Source organism: Solanum stenotomum, chromosome 12, assembly GCF_019186545.1.
Source record: "Solanum stenotomum isolate F172 chromosome 12, ASM1918654v1, whole genome shotgun sequence".
NCBI classification, from domain to species: domain Eukaryota; kingdom Viridiplantae; phylum Streptophyta; class Magnoliopsida; order Solanales; family Solanaceae; genus Solanum; species Solanum stenotomum.
The window spans coordinates 4,007,377-4,030,740 of NC_064293.1; the positions used below are offsets into that span (position 1 = coordinate 4,007,377).

The 23,364-nt window shown below is 35.0% G+C and overlaps 1 pseudogene; it reads left to right on the forward strand.

The window, feature by feature from the left end:
• LOC125847008 (F-box/LRR-repeat protein At3g59200-like) overlaps positions 1-23,106 on the forward strand; it is a 29,994-nt pseudogene extending 6,888 nt beyond the window's left edge.
• The last annotated feature ends 258 nt before the right edge of the window (positions 23,107-23,364 follow it).

Sequence of the window (23,364 nt, forward strand, 5' to 3'; positions counted from 1 at the left end):
ATCATCCAAACAGACATGTATTGCTAGCTCTGCAATGATCTGTGAGCTTGTCGCTCTAGATAAGGCCGGTGAATAAGTTGAAAGACTCCAGAATTTCTTGATAGATATTCTCTTTTGGCCCGAACCTTTGGCATCAGTATGCATACACTTTGATAGTCAAAATGTAATAGGTAGGGCATGGAGCATGATGTATAATGGAAAGTCTCGTCATATAAGAAGTAGACATAATACCGTTAGAAAACTACTCTCTAGTGGAATTATCACAATTGACTATGTAAAGTCAAAAGATAATGTGTCGGATACACTTACAAAAGGCCTAACTAGAGAAAGAATTGAATGATCATCTAAGGGAATGTGTTTACAGCTTAGGACAAGTCATCATGGCGGTAACTCTTCCTAGCACACTGGAGATCCAAGAGTTAGGTTCAAGGAGAAAGCAAAGTTGTGAGTGACGGTTCGGCATTTTCAACCAACTCAATTCATTCTCATGATGAAGACAATGCTCAGGAACAAGAATAAAATATTAAGGCTTGTTAACGAGTTAATAAAGCTTAATTTTTTTAATAATTTGCTAAGTTTGGCAAATTTGACCAAATAGCGCATCTACGCGATAACACGTGTTAGAAATCACATATATGAGTGTGAAGTGGAAGCCGCTTCAAAGAGAATCGTTGTAAAGAGTATATTCTCTATACACTCATGAAACCATTAGGTGTTCATGGCTGAAACGAACACAACTGTAAAAACCATAAATTGTAAAGGGTTGAATGTGTAACACATGGTTGTCTATGTATACACCAAAGCTTGACGGTTCAAAGATATCAAATCTACTGATTGACCGAGTATATCCGATATATGTTCACTGCGGAAAGTTCAAAGGGAAACCTACGTATCCAGATGTAATTAATTCTTGCTTGTAAAGTATACACACTTGTACGTTTCGTTGTCTTAGAGTCATTCCCCATTAATGCGGGAGATTGTTGGGTTTTAAACGGTGTGAATGGAAAATGAAGAGTTGCAACTTTTATGAAGAGTTGTGACTTTTATGAAAAGTTGCGACTTTTATGAAGAGTTGTGACTTTTATCAAGAATTGTGACTTTTATGAAAAGTTGTGACTCTTATTAAAGGTTGTGACCTTTCCAAAAGATTATGACTTTTCCAAAGGCGTGTGACCTTTCTGGTAAGGCACAATAAGAACTTATTCACACTGCCCTTTGTTGTCTATAAAAAGAGGGATTTCCTCTCATTTTAAGAGAACCAATTTTCTGCACTTCATCTACTACTATTAAATCTAGTATTGTAAGTGTATTTTACTATCGTTGAGTGGTTCATTGAAACCGTGGTTTTAGGTACCGATACACCGGTGAGTAAGATCATTCTATCCTGGGAGGATGTATTCCATTAACCTCGGGTACTTGAGGGGAATAATTTTCTTAAGGGGACACTGTGCATTCAGTGGGCTCAATTATCTTCTTTGAGAAATATATTGTTTCTAATTTGTTTCTGATTCTATTTTCTCTACTCGTATTAATTTTCTAGTTTTGAAAACTCTTTAAACTTTGTTGTTTCTTATCAAGTTCTTCAAAGTTTTTGTTTTAAGTATCTTTGGAATACATGATGAACAACAAGATCCTCCCGTGAAGGGATAACCAACAGATAAAATTGTACTTAGGAAGAATTCTTTTGCACCAACTCTACCTGCTCCATAGCCACTCTTTTAGCTCGCCTCTTCCCCATGTATACCCACTTGCTAGTATGTATTTTCCCTCAAGTTTAAGTCATCCATTTTGGTTGTATCCTGGTGCAAATTGATGACACATCTTTTTCCAATACTAACATCTATCATGTGGAATAGCATATTGCCACCAGTTTGTGCCCTCAGAGGCGAACCCAAGATTTGAAGATAAGGGGAGACCACTAAGAGTGGCCTCAAGGGTAAGGCCATGGTTAAGGGTAAGGTTAGCAAAGCGCCCTGCTTAGGCATCCAAAATTTTGAGACTCCAATAAATTATAATAGTGAATTTTATTATTTTATTTCACTTTAACAAATATTGAACTTTATAATTAAAAAAATCAAAAGAAGAACAATCAACTTTTTATCAAGAGTATTTTAGAATTTTGAATAAATAACTCAAACCATCTACAATATGAGCCCTTAAACCATGTCTTACAAAATCGACGCATTTTCGTTTCGAATCTAATTTGAGGATATTCATTAATCATTAATATACGGGGTTGACAAGGCCCTTGTTGAATATAGTGTATTCTCACTTCATCTCGTATTCTAGGGCTATATTTATCAATTGATATTCTTTCTCCAGAATCTGGATTAAGTGGTTGCAAATCAAACTCATCAATAAAATGCGAAGAATTGTCTCTAAAACTAGCACTTGGTTGAGAAAAATTATGTTTCGTCAAAAATCTATTCATTTCAAATCACAAGAATCAACACAAATTCTTACAAAATAATACACTTGTAAAGAAGTTGTCAATTTATGCGTGATAATGGGGGTAGGACTTCAATTATGCAGCGAAGAATACTTGTTAGTGGTAAGTTGTAGATTTTCTAGCAGTCTTATATTTTGTTTAGAATTGTGTTAGGGGTTTTATTTGTCTTTATAAGGGAAAATTGTATATAATAGCAAACTATTAATTCAATTAAATGCTATAACCATAGTTTGATTTAATTGTACCCCATAGTAAACTGTTGCTATTTCGCCTCTCTCCTGGTGAATCTCGCTCGCCACTCTCGTTCTCGCTGGCAGTCTCCCTCACCTCTCTCGCTTTTTATACAAATACAATTGTATAAAATGTGTATGTGTTTGTATAAAGCGAGAGAAAATTGTATATATACATATATTTTTGTTCCCCTCTCTCCCGTCTCCCAGATCTCGTTTGCCTTTCTCACGTTATACAAACACAAATGTATACATTGCGTTTGTGTTTGTATAAAGTGAGAGAAAATTGTATATACAAATACAAATGCATATATTTTCATCATATACACTTATGATTATACAAATATGATCTTCCCCAGCCCAGTTTTCTTTTGTCTTTCTCTCTTTCTCGCTTTATACAAACACAAGTTGTACTATTGATCTTTTGTATATGTATACCGAAATAAATTTATACAACTGCTTTCTTTTGTATATGTATAGCGAAATATACATAATTATGTTCGCTATGGAGTGCAATTATGCAAACTATAGTTATAACATACAAATATGATTTTTGTGTTTGCTATATGTGAAAGTTGTTCTTTTTATAATCAATTAAGAAAGGAATGGGCCAGATGAGATGGCAAAAAAAGGTGGTTAAGAAAGGGGGTGGGGACAATGAGGTGGCAAAAATGAGTTTTAATAAAAAACAATTTTCTAAAAAGGTTAATTGTAAAGTAAAAACTGATTTTAAAGTTAAAAAAATAAATCCTTTAGTGGGATTCAAACTCACGTGGTCGCTATTTGAAATGGCGGCTTTGCCAGTGCGCTCAGGCGAGTTCTTGTTAGAAGGGTGCACAATCAAATATATTATAATTTTATCAACTATCTATACACATACATATATACGAAATTTTAGAAAAAGTTACCGGGTGCATGTGGGTCTGCCTCTATGTTCCCTTGACGTAGACATGATCAACCCATCTCTAGAGGCGAACCCACCCTTCTAGGTTGTGTGCACGTGCATCCATTAACTTCGGAAAAAATCATATATGTATATGTATATCTATCTTGAGGGATATCTATCTGAAAGTCAAGGCCTCTTTTTGGTACTAAGTCAACTCACAAATATCATTTAAACATTGGCTTGTCATATTCACTCCATATATATTTGATGTTACTGCATTTGTGTCCAACCCAGATACATTAGAGAAGCTTTTCAATGCCCTTAGCATCATTAAGATAGATTGAAATTCCCCTTTACAATACACAAGTTTAAATTTTTAGCAATGTGATTTTTTAATATAATGGTCAGTGTCTAATGATTTTTACGTTATAAAATAAGTTGTCTGGTTTTGGTTTAAGGAAATATAATTTAGGGACCACTTATGAAACTTAGGTAACTTTTATATATATATATATATATATATGGATAATCATCCTTGTATCATACTAAAACTGGGATGCTTCATTTCTCGAAATCGAATTACGATTTTGCCATCTACTTTAAATTTTAATATTATAAATCAAATTAATTAAATATTAAATAATATTTTTTAAATTATTTTTTGGATTGTAACTCATTTATTAATAAGTAACCAAAAGATCATTAATTAAATTATATGATGAATTAGCCAAAAGAAAGTAAAGTAACGTGTATGCCTTTTCCCTGGTATTAGAATTAAGAGATTTCAACTTATTAGCACTAAATGCGAATTAATTGTCAGTTTGGATTGACTTAAAAAATATAATTTTTAAGTCAAAAATAAAAAATCAAACTGAAATGACTTTTAAGTCAAAAATAAAAAGTAGGGGTAGACCTACTTTTGGTTTTTGGCTTATTTTAAGTCATTTTAAACTTATTTTATGTCATTTTTTTTACTTATTTTAAGTTATTTTTTATGCTAGCCAAACACTTCCAGAAGTCAAAAATTGACTTAAAAATAGGTTTGACCAACTTTTAAGCCAATCCAAACACCCTCTAAGTGTTTATAATGTATACTTATCATCTTTGTAACAATAAAAAATCTAAACATTTTATATGGCAATCACTAACATTTAATAGCAACAATCATAAAGTGAAAAATAAATATATGCATGAAAATGTGTATGAGAAAAGAGCAAGAGATACATGTATAGGATTATTTTGAGAGGAGAACAAGAGTCTTTTTTTAAAAAAAATAGTTATATAAGGAGACCATGTAGTGATGTAACTTGAGGGACTCACAAGGATTAAAGCATGATCACAGCAATATGCTATAAGATTTCTCAAGACTACACCTCTCTCTTAAATCCCAGCAACAGATTAGTTCTTTCTTGAGCGAGTTGCTTCTTAAATTTGTAGTACAGAAAATTTGTTGCTTCTTGTAATTCCTTATAATGCAATGAATATGTTTGTGTAAATTTCCTCTTAATTTTTTCTCAAGTGATATAGTTATCGATTCACTATTTTGAAATACAAACTTAAAGTAAAAATTAGAGATTAATGTGTAACACACGTTTTCAAAAATTAGTATATAAAAACATATAAATTGGAAGCCACTTAACATATCATAACATAAGAATAGAACAATAAAGAGTAAAACACATTTCAAGTCTTAAAAGTTTTTCATAAAAGAAAGCGGAAGTCTAGACTTGTCTCAATTTAGCCATCTATTACAATAGTCGAAGTGAGAAAGGGACACAACCCATACAACATAGTCCGAAAAGGAAATACAAGAAATGAACTACAATGAGNGAATATATTTATATTCTATTTTAGATATATTATCTATTAATTGATTTAATTTTTCGTTATCAGTCTTTGTGATATTAAGTTGTTTATATTCCGGATATAATTTGTTTAATTTTCTTCTTATTTTTCTTAATTTTCTACTAGTATTTTTCTTACCATGTTTCTTATTATCCATAGCTCTGATATATAAAAACATATAAATTGGAAGCCACTTAACATATCATAACATAAGAATAGAACAATAAAGAGTAAAACACATTTCAAGTCTTAAAAGTTTTTCATAAAAGAAAGCGGAAGTCTAGACTTGTCTCAATTTAGCCATCTATTACAATAGTCGAAGTGAGAAAGGGACACAACCCATACAACATAGTCCGAAAAGGAAATACAAGAAATGAACTACAATGAGCTAACATCCGTCCTCAAATCATGAGGACTCACCAACAAGCTAGGAGAATAAGCAAATCTAAGCTTTAGCCACAACGATGATCACCTTGAGAACCGGACACTACACTTGGGGGAAAATGTAGGAAAAGTAGGCGTTAGTACAAAAATGCACTAAGTATGATAGCCATTCATAAAAATATTGAAAACATGCAGAAAGGGATATTTCATTTGAATGCATGCAATTTACTAAGTTAAAACATCATTGTGAAGATAGTGGAGAAGCATAAGTCATAAGGATAGTGAATACATTGATCATCATATCATAAGAGAAACACTTCATAAATACCCTCAAAGCATACTTGTGCAATGCATGAATAAGACCCCATAAATCTCACCCATGCTAAGTAAAACTTCTTGAGTAACCATAGTTCATAGTTCATATTCTTGTTGTGGGAATAAGCCTTAACCGACATGAGACCATGTGAGCTAAACATGGAATCCGGTGACTCCCGCACCGAAAAGGGTTTCTCTACTTGCCTAAGGTAGAACAATACTCTTATCTTAGGTGGATCCACTAGCTAAATACCTATGAAGGCACACAGTTTATGGGATAAGAAGATTGCTACTAGAAACCCGAACTCAACTAAGGTAAAAGGTCTCCATCTCATGAGACATACTTTGGGAACCCGGACTCAACTAGTGTAGAAGGTCCCATTGGAAGCCAGACTCAACTAGTGTAGAAGGTCCCATTGGAAGCCAGACTCAACTAGTGTAAAATCTTCCATCTCATATACAATATCCACTCGGTGCTAAGCATTAATTCCCACGGATTACACATTAAGTCTTGACTTAAGTTCATATTCATGGAAGAGTGTCTTGACACTCAATCCAACATAATTCATAGGATAGCTCTTAGATCATGCGTGAGAGTAGCCTTTCACCGTCCATGTCTACATATAGATTCAATAGGTGAGAAAGCCTTTCAAACTTAGAATCATCATATTGTGAGAAAACCTTTCACATCATATCATATTCATGCATAATTGTGTATATGAGAATAACCTTTCAACAACACAACAACTAGATCATAATCATAGACACTTCACTCTCAAAGTGCTCTTAAAGCATAGACTTCATAATCATGCATAATATCATAAATTGCCCTTTCAAGGATCAAAGCTCATATAAATCAACACATCTAGAACTCACTACATTACGCATGTATATTAACATAATTCAAGTAATCCAATTACTACAAGCATAATTCCATAATATCCTTCTTTCATCAACACACCCACATCATAAGATCATAATTAGGGAATATGGGGATTTCATGGATTCTTGGTGATTTCAACATAAAAACCATAATAAATCATTAATTCAATCATAATATAAAGTAATTCAAGCATTATAATCGTTTTTGAAAGGAATTCATGACTTGGAATCAAACCGTAGCTTTTGGGGAATTTCTATCTTTGTAATGGGATTTTGAAGGGGCTCCATGGATGAATTCTATCCATGGACGAAGAGCTACCATACCTTAGCAATGAAACCCAATGAATTTGAGTAGAATACCTTGCTCCTTGAACCCTAGCTCGAACTTCCTTCTTCTTCTTCTTCCTTGAAGTTCTAGAGAGAGAATATTAGGAGAGGATGAAGTTTTGGGAGTAGTTTTGGGTTTTAGAAATAATGAGGTGAATGAATTAATTTAGTGGTCTAAAATACTTATATAGGTGGTCTAAAGTAGGCTGAAACGACACCACTTAATATTAATTAAAACCGAAAAACCCCAAAGTGCCCCTAAACTAACTCCTCAAAATCATCCTCAAGTTACCACCCGCGACCCTCACTGACGAACGTGGTTGGACCCACGGCCTGTGCTGGTGAAGCGTAGGTTGGGGTTTAGAGACTTGGTTTAAGGGCCTTGACCCACGGCCCCTCACCTACAAGCGTGGACTGATCAACGGGGCGTAGGTCCCTTCCGTTGGTCACTATACATGCAGTTTTCTAGGGGTTCTCCTCAAGGACCCATGGTTGGTCCTTGGGGGTCGTACCTTGATGTTCCAACACAAAACCCTTTATTTTTAAGTACGGGGAGTTACATCCAAGACTTTGACCCTCACATTAAGCTCTAGTTTAGTCTACTAACTTCCAGAGTGTTACAATGTTCTTATTTTTCTTAATTAGAGGAGTAATTGAGGCTTAATATCTTAGATACATGAAAAGGAAGAACTCTATACTAGATATAGAATAATAATGTAACAATAGTAACAAAACTCTACATATAATGTTGATTACCAAGATTCAATTTTAATAGTTGAAGTTGAAAATGTGATTTAAGACGATGAAGGAAGAGAGAGATGGTGGATATAAGTGGTGGAGGACATGGAGGTGGTGATGAGAATTATTGTTGGGTAAGGTGATTGGCAAGGGATACGTTGGAGATAAAGAAAAAATTCAAATGGTTAGTTACCATTAATTTAGGTATGTAAATGTAAAGATAATTAATCAATCTCATTTTAAGAGATTTGTATATCTGATTGTATCTTTTAAAATATATGGTATAAAATATTAAAAGTGGTAATATATGTAATTATTTGAAACTAGAGGTAAGATTAGTAAATATGGTAGTGATATATGTCTAGTTAGCTAGTTTTTCCAAAATTAAATAAGGTGGGTAATGAAATATTTATATGAGGGCAATTCATATGCCCCAAAGTACCCCATAACTAAGCCTAAAATGTAGATCTCTCCAACGTGGCTCCATTTTTGTTGGAAATAATAATTCAAAGTTGGAGTAGGAATCCAAAGTTGATTAGGATTTATTATTTATGGTATTTACTTATTTATGTAATTATGATTAGTTAGTTAGAGTATTTCCTAGTCCTAGTTTAATTTGATTTTTGGTTTTATAAATAGGATGTTATTAGTTATTTTCAATACAGAGAAATACATAGAAATATACAGAAACATATAGAACTTTTGAGTTTATAAAATAAAATATTTTCCTTCAAATTGGTATTAGAGCTTTTATGATCCTGGTAGAAGATCAAAGAGTTTTCGCTGCCGGCGGGCGGCTATGACCCATATATGTTGTCCGTCTAGCCAATGACCATGTTGACAAAAGTTGGACTAATAATATATGCATGAATAGAACATGCTAGGAGGAAAGACTTACAAAAATATAGCAGATTTAAAGAAGTGCAACCAAGCACAAGAGGAAGAAACTCTTATCTAAATTAAAAGTTCAAGAAAGTCAAAAGGTAAAAAACGAAAAGAAAAGGAGTTGATGGGAAGGACATCAACGAGAGTTAGAGAGAGAGTGCTCCAACACCAAAAAAAATATTGACACCCAATTTTGACCATCCACAATATAAATTAATTTTAAAGCTTCTTTAACTTCAAACGATTTGAAACAATTAACTTTATAAATTCAAAACAATTTTTTTCAAGTTGTTAAAAATAATCTTGTTAATTTTATAAAAAAATTGAATAATAAATAAGATTTATATAATTATGTAGGTAAGTAGTATATTTTTATAAATACTCAAAAATCATCTCAAAGGATTTCACATTTTAAGTTAAGTATTTTATTATTTTAGTTAGTTTAAATTATAATTATAATTTTGAGTTAATTAGTTTGTATTTAATTTAATTGTTTTACAAATAATATAATTATTTAATTTTGTTAAGATTAAGAAGCTCATTAATTAGTTTATAAACTCGTCTTGCTTAAGTTTTGACTAAATTCATCAATTGGATTCAATTTGGTTATAATTGAAATTTATTTGCAAAAACCAATTTTGGGCCAGTAGATCCAATTTCAGTAGGCCCAATCCTATCTTTCAATCCAGCCGCCCACTCTTTGGGCCAATTCCCCATCCAATTCTCCTTTAATCCGACCCAGCCCATTTTTCATTCACAAAGAACCCAGATGCTCAACACGCTAAGCAGCAGTTGTATGCAGAAATATGACAACAACAACTCGCAATCACACGACGTCTTCATGTCTGTTCTGAACGACATCAATGATGGCACCAAACGACAATTCTGAACTACGCTAACGTTCATAAGGAGACGGAAAGCAGAAATGGCGTAAACAGTACATCCCAACGTCTTCTTCCTCAGTCAAGTACTGTTCTCGTACAGTGCTTTTGGCTACAACAGACTGGAGATTCATCCTTGCAGACACGTCTCATCCTTGCATCGCGGGATTGAAGCCACGTAGCATTGCAAGGATGCTTGATTCATCTACAGCGTCCACCTCACCCCTTTCCCTTTCAGATTTGGGCAAATTTGAAACAAAATTCTGTTTTTCCTTTATTTTTTGAGAGATTTTAGAATTCAAAAATTTGGTGGGCCTTGTTTTTATCCAAAAGCTCTCGTCCTTTTGCCCCCAAAATATGCTCTAATCTCCTCCTATTTAAGCCCTCTTTTCCTTAGTCCTTGAGGTTGGACGGAATTGACATACAAAAAAGAATAGCCCATAAAAGGTTTCTTTTGGTTATCCGCTTTGACACTTGAGAGATTCTTGAACAAGTTCTCTATCTCTAAATTTGTGAGAAGTTCCTTGTTTGTGTTTTTGTTTGGATTTCTAGGTTACTGCTCGAGTCGTGCTTTGGTGGTGAAAGCTCGTTGCCTTCAGCTCGTCATCATCATTCCAGTCGCTGCCGAGAAGAAGGTAATTGTCCCCTCCTTTATAATATTCTCCTCACATTTTATTCTGTTTCAAGAAAATAATATTTTTTTTAAATGTCAGAAAAGTATTATTATGCGGCTGCTTGTTGTTAGTTATAGTTGTTTGGTTGATGTTTCAATGCGATATATTTGTTCTTATATGATTTTGTTATTTGGTCTAGTCAGAGATTGCAAATTCGTATTTGGTGTTTATGTTTTTGGCTACTCGTCCGTTATTTCTTTCTCGGGTCTACTGCTTAGTCATGGGGTCTGTTCTGCTTCGTTTATACAACATTTATGTATCAGGGTACTGTGTGTGACTTGATTACTGTTTAATATTGGTATTCATGTCAGCATGACTTCTCAAATCAACTTATTTTGTTAACATATATGGTATAGTCACATGTTTGTTCTAATCGTTTAGTTTTATCTATTTCTTGAATATCTTTGTTGTCTTGTTGCTTAATATGACGTGTTTTAATCAAGTTTCGTCTTCATGCCATTGGATTTTAAGTCGAAAATGCTACATTTTAACTCGAGTCGATGACATTCTCCCTGTAGTGTCAGTGATTCTCATTTTTGTTATTTATTTTGTACTATTATGCCTACTACTTCAGGTTAGCTTAAATATTTGACATTTGCTTTGATTTTTTATGCACTTATTTGTATGTGTTAACTTGGTTAATTTGGATTAGTTGTAACATTTTTAAAAAAAACACTTGATTTGACTGCGTTCTTTAGCGAAATGTTGTGTTCATAGTAGTAATACATTGAAGGGAAAAGGCATAAATTCCCCCTTCAACTTGTACCGAAAAGTCAGTTACACACTTCAACTATTATGACGACCTATTACACACCTTTACTACTTAAAAGGGAATTTATTTCCACCCTGAGACGTGTAACACCACTCTCACAACATGTAGTGTATTACACTCGCTGCCACGTCATCGCCAGGTCAGCGCCATGTCAAATTTTATAATTTATTCTATTCTTTTTGTTTTCTTTTCTTTATTAATTAACTTTCTTTTCGTTAACTCTATTTTACACTAATTAATATCTAATTAATTATTAAAATTCTCTAATAGTTATATCTTTTTTATAATCCCACTCACTTAATCTCTAATCTCATTGGAGAAATCATTCATTTGAATTTATACAAGAATTCTCTTTGTCTTCTCCGACGAAGAACAACCAACCCATCACCACCATAAGTCCACCTCCACAACGCCATTTGTTCTTCTTTTTCGACGAACCATCGGCCACCAAACAACCACCACAAAACAGCCACTCAAAATCCAAATCAATCACCAACAAACACCAAACCAAACCCCCTTACCTTTTCCCTTTGCGATTTTATTCTTTTGATTTGTTTTACAGGTGTGTCGGCAAGCTCAAAGCTTCAGCCATGGCTCTGATGAAGTTCCAAAGAGCTCCACACTTTCAGATCTGAATAACTAACAAATAATCTGAACAACCAACAACACCACTATTACACTCACGTCAATGTGAATCTTTAAGGTTGTGATGAAAAATAAAAAGTTGTGATGAAAATTAAAAAATGAAGAAGAAGAGGGTAATGGGTGGGGATGGAAGATTTTGATTTTTTAATTCTTTTTCTAAAGGGTAATGGGAGGAGAAAGGAAGATTTTGATTTTTTTAATTCCTTTTTTAACTTTATTTTTTTCTGACGCGCCAGTTTTTTATTTTATTTTATTTTTTTGCCACGTCAGTTTTAGGGAGTAAATAAATTCACTTTTAAGTAGTAAAGGTGTGTAATAGGTCGTCATAATAGTTGAAGTGCGTAACTGACTTTTTGGTACAAGTTGAAGGGGGAATTTATGCCTTTTCCCTACATTGAACATGGCAAATTACTGTAGACCATGGCAATTGTCAGTTAGTAAGCTTGACCTCTTCAGCTCACTTGTTTGCATTCTAAATGATTATTATGCAAGTTGACCCATGCCTCCATCTTTGATATTGTGTTTCCTTCATTATAGTTAATTATTGTTGGCATTTTAAGAGTTAAGTTTAGAAATTTTGTTTTCACCAGTACGCAGCTATGTGGTTGATTTATTGATTTGTAATTTTTATCATGCTCAAAATGAATTGTCCATTGTTGTAATATGCACTTGAAGTTGCAGCATGTTGGTTCAGTTTTATTCGGTTTCCTTTTTGTTAAATTAGCGGATGGCTACTTACATTTTGTCTGAATTTTTTTTATGAATATGAAATCTACCCGAGTTCGCTATGAACTCCCATTATTATTTTTGCCTTGCATTTCGAGAGAGCCATTAAGGCTCAAATCCACTTCTATCGAGTCAGCCGAGTCTTTGGAGTTGACATATAGGTTGATGACGATAAATATGGGCTGAAAATTGAATTTTCATGTTGTGGAAATTTGCAAATAGGCTGAGATGTGGTCTATATACACTGATATACTTGTTGTATACACTGGAATACAGTCACAAAAAATACAATGATACAGGTTCAAAGACGGAATATAGGTCAAAAGCTGACATGCAGGAATGATGCAGAAATACGAACCCAAAATATGGCCCGTATACAGTGGTATACATAGATTTTACAAGGCAAATAGGCACAAAAGCCTTAAACAATTTCCAGCAGGTCTTTGAAACAAATGGGCCAAAGCTCATCCTCTGGGGTAACAATCCAAAAATGAAATTACGCCCAAGTACTGGCCCAGACGGACACATAACCAAACTTGGGCCCTAGTCTCTCTCTTTATTTTCATCTCTTTCGTATTTGTTGAACCGTTTATTTGCTAATTAATTCTATGGCTTTGCTCTATTTCAAGTCCCCAAAAATGAATTAGTCATAACTTTAAAAATTATAAAAGTATAGTTTATTTTTTAGAATATTTGCAAAAATATTTACTTAAATAGTATTTTTAATATTTTCTTTTTTCCCCCTTAAGATAACTTTAAGTTTTAAAGTTGTTTACTTCTTAATTATTCAAGCATGCTTTATTTTTAAAATAAAGAGCCAATAAGTTAATTACTGCATAACTGCGTGTTAGCGAGCCTTTCGGGTGTTTTCAAACCCTTCCCGAAATGTTAATATGAACCCCGAACCCCCTTTAATATTTTCATTCGATTTTCTGTTTTAATCTTTTGAAAAAATAGTTTTCTTAATTTTCCTTTAAAAATTAAGTGGCAACTCTTAAAACCTCGTTTTTATTTTAAATAAAACAAAAAACACAAAAAGAAAAAAGGAGTTGGTGGGAAGGGCATCAACAAGAGTTGTAGAGAGAGTGGTCCAACACCAAAAAAAACAAAAAGAAAAGGAGTTGATGGGAAGGGCATCAACGAGAGTTGGAGAGAGAGTGCTCCAACACCAACAACAAAAAAGGCGTTGGTGGGAAGGACATCAACCTTGAAATTTGGAGAGAAGTGCTTCAACACAACCAAGAGAAAAAACATTGTGAGTTGGAGAAAAAGTGCTCCAACACTTGGAAGTTGGAGAGAAGTGCTCCAACACAACCAAGAAAAAAAATATCATGAGTTGGAGAGAAAGTGCTCCAACACTTGGAAGTTGGAGCGAAGGTGCTCCAACACAACCAAAAAGAATGAGCATTGAAGAGAAGAACTCCAACAATTGAAGATTGAATAGAAGTACTTCGACAATTGAAGATTGAAGAGAAGTACTCCAATACAACAACAACAACAACAAGAAAAAGACAAGAGTATACAACTTTGAATTACAAGAGAATGTTGGAAATAATAATTCAAAATTGTAGTAGGAATCCTAAGTTGATTAGGATTTGTTATTTATGGTATTTATTTATTTATTTTAAATAGGATTTGTTAGTTAGAGTATTTCCTAGTCCTAGTCTAATTCGGTTTTTGGTTTTATAAATAGGTATGTTATTAGTTATTTTCAGAAATATACAGAAACATATAGAACTTTTGAGTTTATAAATAAAATATTTTCCTTCAATCTTTTTGTCACGATCCCAAAACCTATCACCCCTGAAGGCATCTATACCTACGCTGTTACGCAAAGCATAAAATTTTTGGACCATTTATTATCTATTTAACAGAAATTAAGTGAGGAAATTCATAAGAATATCCATAAATTTAGTCTGATAGTCATAAAATGTGTAAATAAGGAAATACAACTCCAAACCCTAGAAGTCACAAGTACAAGATCTTTAAATAGTTTTTAATCTCCAATACAAATACAACTATCTTGAATAAAGACAATAAATAAAATGGATAGAAGGATACCGACGTTGTGAATCAACCATGAAGCGAACTATAAGATCTCTAATAGAGTACAATAAACTCAAATAGCTGGGTGTGCTTCACTAGCACTCACAACAAAATTTGCACCTTATGGCAAAAACACGTGTATTATGAGTTAAAACATGCATACCAAATAAGTATCATCGATTTACTCTCCTCGAAGTATTGATAAAACTTAGCTATTGAAAAAAACGAGAATGAGTACATAAGTATAGCATAAACAATACTCCCTCCTATTCGTTTCAGGATTGAGTTTTTTAAGAGCGCCGCACTACGATTGAATGGAGGATTTCAATGACGAAGAAAATAGTTTAGTTCTCTTTTCATTTGAAAAGGAAATGGATGTTTTATTGAGAGTGATTACGATAGAACCTTTTCATAGAGGAGATTCATAGGGTGGTTTGAAGAGCAATCTTGAAAATAAATGGAGAGGTCATTCATTCATAGAAGAAAAAGGGCTCACTCACTCGTATCTAAAAAAGGTAGGCGGGGGCTCTTTATTCCGCAGATAATATTTTTTTCAGTTCCATTTTGTATGACTTAGTTTGACTTAATACGGAGTATAAGAAAGAAAAGAAAACTTATAAAATTTATAGTCTAAAATAAATGATAGATATATGTGTGACTATAAATAATTTCTTTAAGGATAAAATAAGCATTTTAAAATTAAATTGTCACTTAATATAGAAATGTTTTTTTTTTTTGGGACTGACTAAAAATGAAATAATCATATAAAGTGGGATAGAGGGAGTAATTAACATTTATCCATCTCAAAACCAAATATCTACTTTACACAAATAAAACATCAAGAAGCACAACTAAAAAGCCATATATTGAAGTCCAATCGAGAAAAATAACTACCAATCAATATGATGCAATGGATCGGAATGAACGTGTATGCAACCAATATACACATGTACTCCATTAGGGGTGAAGTCGATATACCTTCCCGAAAAAATTTCTCATCAAACATGCAACACTCTCCCTAGAACCATTTTCCATCATACAACCTCTCCACCTATAACAATTTTTCATTGGGATGCCACTCCACCAGAACCATTTTCCATTGGCATGCATGCATGTGTTTGAAAATTTGAGATAAGGTATGAGTATCTAACAATTTGTTAAGTGGCCTACCAGGCCAAACATACCATGCACAAGTATGAGTGAGCAAGTGAAAGAATCAATGTCATGATTTCACAATAACATATGTATGTTGTACAGATATCAGAGTCAACCAGTCTCAGTTACCCCAAAAGTGCGACATATGTATGTTGTATAGGTATTAGAGTCAACTAGTCTCAGTTACCCCTAAAGTGCGACATATGTATGTTGCACATATACTAGAGTCAACCAGTCTTAGTTACCCTGACCCTAAAGTGTGATATATCTAGCTAGAGTGTTATATCAAGCTCATCCAACCTCAATAAAATCATATCATCAATATCATACACAATCTGATAATCACATAATCAACTAATTGCTCACACATGTCACCTGGTACACGCATAGATGCTCATCACCTCACTTATACATGGTACCACTTCATCCTAAGCACTTATGTATCAATAATCATGAAAACACTCTATTTGAGTTTTAAAAGTCTTAAATAACTAATGTGGGGAGAATATATACTCTTTTTTATTATAATTTGCCCATATTTATACTTTATTTTGAGGATAATTTATATTAATACAAGTGAGTTATAACTAGTTCCATGTTTGAGGACTTATCTAAAGTGTTTTGTAAATTGTAGGTGAACAAAGCTAAAATCAGAATAAGTATGGAGCAATATGACAGAATTTCACCAAGCAAACTGCACGACAAAACCTAGAGGGATGAGATGTGAGTCCCAAGGCAAAGGGAGGTTCAATTTTCACTCTCATATAAAGTTTTATATCGATATAGAAGATTCTAGGACGAACAAAAAGATCTCACAATAGGAGGTCCATAGCAAAAGACATTACCTGATGCCGCAAGGTACCATAATCATGGGGAAATTGTGCCATCCTTAGACATTTTTATCAAGAGACAAACATTCCGGAGACACAAAACAAAAGCGAAGGCTATAAATTCTCTAGGGCATATTTCGTTATCTTTTAATTTAACATTACTTCTTTTTTTTACTTGAACTGTAACGTTTTAAGGAGTCAATTCCCTAAATGGTCACCCAATTTTAGGGAATTGCCTTCATTTTTTACCAAACTAAGCCATTATTTAAAGTAATTCACCAAAATAATAAGCTTTTTAATTTTTTTGCAAAACCAGTATAAACGCATTTCTCAATAACATTTTAGGATCAACTATGTGAAAAATTGTAGTTAATGGCGTTAAGTATAGAAACGTTACTCATATTAACGTTTTAGACTAATACGTTACTCTGAGTAACGTTTTATATAGGTTACTCAAAGTTATGTTTCTTAAGAATTCACGAGCCACCTGCAAATTTAGAATAAATCCTGCAAATTTAGAATATCCTGCAAATTTAAAATGTTATTCATACTAACGTTTTACACCTAAAATGTTACTTACAAAAATGTTTCTTAAGAATCCAATCATGGGCCCTTGAATCCTGTAAATTTACAATCAAAACCTGCAAATTTAGCCATAAAACATTACTCATAGTAATGTTTTACCTTAAAAATGTGACTGTCAGTTACGACACTCTATTAAAGTCATATTCCCCTATTTTTCAAACTAACCACATGTGATTATAAAATAAATCTTGTTGTAAAGAATGTTCTGCGTGTTCCAACAATATTCAACAAAGTTTTTACTTGTGTGGCCCGTTGTTAAAATAATATTCACAAAACTTCATCAGGTATGAATTAAATAAGTCAAGTCAATATATCATATTATGTTAAGTTCTTACTATAGCTTTAGAATGATTTTTCTAATTTATTAAAATTATTTTAAAAACTATCTTATTTTTATGTGTAGGATAATGATGACAAACTTTGAACATAATGTGATGGTTGCTTTGTATTGGGGTGGCGAAATAATTACTAATATGAACGGATTCAGGTATACTGAATGTGCTAGAATGATTATTAGCATGTCTACCTCAACTAACTATGTTGAATTGGTTGGATTGTTGCATGAAAAATGGGAACAAAAAGTGAAAATATTAAAATGGATATTTCTGAAAAATATCCATGTTCAATTCAAGGTAACAATACAAGGCTCATTGAGTTTAAAATTAAGAATGACCAATCTTTGCTACAATTCCTTTTCATACTTCAAAAATTTGCGGATAAGATTGATATAAATGTTTTGTAGATGTATGTAAAGACCAAATCAACAAATAAAAATGTTGTATTTCAAGTTAGTGGTCATCATGGTTATCACATGAATCTATTGACTCAAAATTATGGATTTGCCACGGTCAATCAATCTTATTTTGAAGAACCGTTTGTTCAACCATCATTCCAACAATTGTCGATGCATGAACATCAATCATTTGATGAAGGCTCAAGTAGTCAAATGCATATTGATAAAAGCCAAAGGGAATATGAGGCCAGGTAAAACAACAAATCTTTATTTTACTGAATTTTAGTGTAACAATTTAATAAGCTAATTTTTATTGTCAATAGACACAAATTATCTCTTATTATTAAAAGAAATAACCTTTTAGAGTATAAATTATCGCTTTTAAACCAAACTTCTATATTCATAATCTTGCTAGAATTTAACTAATATTTTTTTTACAGAGATAATGAGACCAACATTGATCTATATAATGATGTAAATGCTGAAATTAGTGATGAAAGTTCGGAGGAAAATGAAGCTTAAAAAGATGGTGATGAAAGTGAACCTGATGAAGAAGATATCAGTGATATTAGAGATTTTGTTCAAAATGATACTAGTGTAAATCTTCATAATCATGAACATGGTGAGTCTGAAATGCAAAATCATGACATACCCTATTTCATGACATTAGAGAATGAGGAAGACATTTTCATGTCTACATATGAATTTGAGATGGAATATTGTTCAGTTTGGTTTGATGAAGCCAAAACAGATTTGAAAAAATGTATGATTTTTAGTAGAAAATAAAAGTTGAAACCGGCTGTAACAATTTGGAGTTTGCATAAAAATAAGGAGTTCAAGGTGGTAACATCAACCAAGAGTCTAGGGTTGCGGATAGTAATTTCATTGCTATTGCTATTGGTGATGTTTATTTGAACAAAGTTGAACCTTGGGATCTTCCATGTAAGTTTTTTCATTTCATGAAGCGATATAGACAGTGAACATTCATATAGTGGATTTTATTATTTTTGTCACGACTCAACCCACTGGGCCATGGGGCACCTACATACTACCACCTAAGTAGGAGAACTCCCATATCTCGATAATTAAAACATGCGGAAAAGTAAATAAAACGAAGATAAAATGTACCATCGAAAGATTATAAATAAGACTCTTAAACAAATTCGGTCTAAGACTTGGAAAGTAATTTAACAACCCCAAGGATCTAGTCTAAACAGGTACAAGAGCTACTAAAGGTACAACTGGACAAAATAATAAAGGACACAACTCCCACCATGTGGAAGGAAAAGTAGAAGCTACTGGAGAATTTCTTCTTCTTCACCTAATGAAACATCACCAACCTGCATCCAGACTATGTCAAAGACATAGCAACAGTAGTATCAATACAAACCACACGTACTGATAGGCATCATCGGTCAACCCGACACCCACCACATTGCATAAGAAATCAATTAATAAGAGTATGCCATAAACCACTCGCTCCTTCACCTTTAGCCTTACTTGGATACCTCAAAAATTACACTAGTACCTCTTACCACTAACCATCTCCTCGGTCAACCCACTCACTAGGTTCTTGATCATAGCCTAACCATTCTAACACATGGAAAAGTTCCCAAATACAATTACCATCATTCCAACTAGCCACTCACGGCATATTACCAGCCATAGCCGCATGATACATTACATCAAACCTTCTAACCTCTAACATGAATCCCTATCTCCAAGATGAAATCCACCTAACCATTACATCATGTACGCTACCCCCACCTTTCAACCTTGCAACATACGGACCACCCTAGTCCCTCAACATTATCACTCTTGAACTCATGGCCCTTCCGAATTCACTCCACAACGAGATGCATATGGGTTAAATCAACATAATAGAACAAACATAAGTAGATTATCATATTCATTTACAACTCCGGAAAACGCATCAAATATCAGTTACGAACAACGTTCCATTTCACCTTACAAGATGCACAAGTATATCCAATCATTGGTCCTCTCATGGGACCCAAACCACAGTGCTAGCATACTGGATCGTGGTACCCGATCCAATGTTTATGCAAGAACGTGGAAATCGATCCCATTGTTATGCCGGAACGTGGCAACCAATCCAAGTTAGTTATGCCGTAATGTGAAAACCGATCCAAGTTAATTATGTCGGAATGTGGCAACCGATCAACTCAACAAGCCACAATCACAATTACAAAATACGTACTCATAATCACACAATCAAGTCATGATTCATGGCATTCATCATTCTCATATTCTCGTTTACAATTAGCATGATCAACAATGCAACTTTCGCATACCTACATGTATCATAACGAAGCAAGAATAAGCATACATTACACAATCATAGAATCACAACCATCCCTATGAACTATTCCTTGACATATATCGTGTAAACGTTCCTTCTACCATGCTCAGCCCTAGTTCATCATCTAAGGCTTCTTCCTTGGGTTTACATCATAATTCGTTCGGTGCACGAAGGCCTACACATAAATCCTACAATTGGTTATCATTACACTACACAGAGGGCACAAATTTATAACTACTCAATTATAAAACCTAGCCTATCTGGGCACCAAGCAGCTGCACGAAGTTTTGGTCTTTGATTCTTGTTTTCGAGATTCATGATGGTGATCTTGACTGGAAATCTGCAATCCATCAATATCTTCATGCTAGAAATATCTCCCTCCCACTTTCCTAAGCTTGGAGCAGTTTTTTGGGGGTTTCTAGGGTGTTTTATGACTAATTTAGGTATTTTAGGAGGAAGGAGAAAATAGAATTCCACGTTATTTATATTTTGTCTCGCCTATCCCGGTTTGGCGCCAACTTACCCCACTCTGGCGTCGCTGCCTTAGCGGCAACTGGCCCGCTCTGGCTGGACCATGGCCCAGAATTTTACCAAATTTTTATTTCTCTAAAATAACGACGGTTCAGGTCGTTACAATAAATACCAATTTACCCCTCGTTCGTCCCTGAATGACTAATGCCTGGATCATCACACACCCTATTTCGGAGTACTTCCAAACTAACGAATAGGGTCATCACGGAACCACGAGGAATAGTGACTTTTCAAGTAGTTGACGCAAGAAAGGTACTATTCCCGAAGACATGAAGAAGAATTCAGCAACACATGAAGAAACAAAAGTGTTTAAACTACATGGTCTGGCCCACCAGGGCGGCAGACCTTCTGCTAATGGTAAATGGCTTCCTCATTCTCCCTTCTTCAAACTCACAACCACCCTAAAATTCCCTCGACTCGATCATTCCGAACGTCATTTCTAAGGTAATTCTCGCATTCCTTACACTCTTTACTTCATTACTTGAATAACAACAATTGCATCCTGCTATTTGATTGAATAGAAGCGGTTTTGGTGTAGTTATTTGAAAATAAACTTAGATTACTAAATTGTTAGAAGAATGCAGCATGGGCACTTCCCTTACATCCCCAACATTTCCACAATGTCTTGGACGTAAGAATTTCGTAAAAATATGATTAAATCGGTACAAAATAGGTGGGGGAAGTTGAAGGTTCTATAGGTGTAAAGCTCCAATTTAGGCCTTATTTAGGAGTTATTTTGCCAAAATAATTGCTTATTTATGTTCTAGGGTAGTTTATCTACTCTGATATGCTGAAATTTTGCCAAAAACAGAGGTTTTGGGATGAAGAGGCGCCATTATCGTGCCTCTTGTTCGTCCTAGATGAAGGTCGCTCTCGCGACCTTCATCCCGCTATGACGGCCTTCATAATCCCGCCAAGGCGGGATTCTGGCTGCTGTGGCGGGATACGCCAGACCAGTGGCCTGCACCTTTAACTCAAAAAATTCTCTCTTCTTATTTTAGCCTTAAACCGACTATCCTATCGTGTTCTAACTTATATTTAACTTGTTGCAGGCTCTCTAAATGATAGGTCTAAATGAGGAAAACTTACCTTTCATTCAGTTCCTAGATACCGCGAGGCGGGAAAGGTATCACGACAACCGCAACACAGGGCTCTGTTGCGAGAGAGGGTTCATGTTACTAAGCTAGAGGAGAAGGGACCTACATTTTATGCTCGCCTGATGGAGTTTGGAAGGGCTCCATTGACTGAGGCTCCCTCAGATGCACGTTCCACTTAGGTGAGGGAGTTCTACGCCATCCTGCCTACTGTGCAATGGGACGACCCTCACCCCGTCATCCTTATCCGGGGAGTTGACATTCCCCTGAATGCCACTGCCATTAATGAGGCTCTAGAGGTGTTGGAGGTCTCGAACGCTGAGTACGAAACCAAGCTGAGGGAGATAGATCTAGAGTGGCTGAGAGACGCTCTGGTTGAGAATGCGCACCGGGATCAGGTCTACTGGGCTACTGCAGAGGGTATTACTAGCACGGATTGGTCACATGATGCTAAGATGTGGCTACACTTGGTGACTAGGAGGATTCGCCTTTCGGGCAACTACACCGACGTGACCTTTCCTCGGGCCTTGGTAGTGGCGTGCACCATACAGGGCATAGAGCTAAATGTGGGGGCGCAGATCATTTCGGAGTGGAAGATATTCTACCGTGGTAACAAGAAGGGTTTTTTCCTACCGGGAATTATTACTGCGCTGTGCAAGCGGGTGAGAGTGCCACTTTTTTTACGCCAATGAGGTACTTCCTATGGATCCCCCGCTTCACCCTCTTTTTGTTAGAGCAGGTTCTACTTCTTAGAGCAGGAAGAGGAGAACGGGCAGGGCTAGCAACAGTAAGGCGGCCGCAGATTCGAACGACGAGGGCCCACTCTCAGGTGCAAGGGTCGAGTAGGATGTAGCGGCCGTTCGGAAGAGACTGGGGAGTGCCTTTGCTGACTTCACTCTGGTTCCACCCATCACTGTCTTAGAGGTCGAAATGCTCCGTCGTGAGCTATGCCAGGAGAGGAGGAAGGGTCTTGAGAGGGATCGTCTGATGGTCCAGATATAGAAGACCGTGAGGACCATATTCACTTACGTTGCCCCTGGCCAGGAGCTTCTCCGGGTCGATAAAGGGGATTTCCAGCACTTTACTTTCCTGGACGAGGCCGTGAAAGGCCTTGTGCCTCCAGAGGATCTATTCTCAGATGTTGACACCTCCCAATCCGAGGGTTCTTGATTTGCTTCTTCTCCGCCCCTTTTGGCTTGTAAAGTTTAAGACAACTCTGTTTTTATCTTTCACTTTCCTAAGTTTTTGTAGCACATGGATGCTATTTTTCTAGCTATTTTACGCAACTCGTAATTAATTGCTAAGTTTTATAAACTATTCTCAATTGCTGAACACTGATAGAATTGCAGGGGGTTAGCCCAGATACCATTAGGGGTCCTTATTGAGTAGCTTGGAAAAATAGGGGAGACAAGCTGAGGTTCTGCCTCG